We start from the raw sequence: 969 nt of genomic DNA on the forward strand, positions 1-969 counted from the left end.
TATGAGTTAGATAGTTCAATGTGATAAATTCAGTTCATTTACCAAAACTCGTAAAATTTATAATTTTATTTTTTAAACAACAATTGTTACTCTCCTATTTTAGTTTTTAAAGAGAACAAGAACAGTTAGATGACTTTCAGCTGTTAAAATTGGACTGGTCCTTAAACTGTAATTTATTTCACTACTTGAAAATGTTGCTGCTGGGTAGTTGCGCAGAAAATTTATTTATTTATTATTTAGGTTCAACAGAATTCAATAGAAAATGTGTTTAATTATTTGCATTGCCAATCAGTAAAACATAATAAATATTAAATATTTCCTGTAGAATAATATGTAAACACTATTACGAGTACATACTCGTATTTACATACGTATCGTGAAGCTAAGTATGTAGATCTGAAGAAAGCTAACGCACAAAAAAAAATCTAGGTAAATTTTTTTGCATAAATCAATTCGTAGGATTTATCTCCTTTAAGTAGAAAGCTACTGTTATACCTATTTTTGTATTAATTGCGCTGAATCTATATGACCCACAAGCACTTACGTATATTTTCGAATCAGATTTTTGAGTTAGGTCTCTTTAGATCTCGGTGTGCGATATAAGAAAAAAAATTAAATAAGCTATCGCAAATTCCGGGGTTTAAACTAATCAAATAAACTGTGCAATAAGTAGACGAGAAGTAATTGTAACATAATCTCGGACTCCCTCTGCTCATCGCTTTGATAAGACTATAGCGGAAGTGTTTTTAGAAAATACGGTGGCGAAGGCGCTTATCAGCAATAATACATTTATTTGATGTAAAATTTCCCATACTATTAAGTAATTGATACAGTTGGATGGCTGACTGAGTTGGATTATGACTCGAAAACCTAAGGAGACAAATTATTCAGTTTACAGCTAAGCCATTAAGTGTTGTTAAGTACTCAATAACCTTGAAGACTGGACAGATTCTGCAGCTTACAGCTAAG

This window comes from Rhagoletis pomonella, unplaced genomic scaffold (assembly GCF_013731165.1).
Source record: "Rhagoletis pomonella isolate Grant_MI unplaced genomic scaffold, Rhpom_1.0 Rhpom_scaffold_00005, whole genome shotgun sequence".
Taxonomy (NCBI): Eukaryota; Metazoa; Arthropoda; class Insecta; order Diptera; family Tephritidae; genus Rhagoletis; species Rhagoletis pomonella.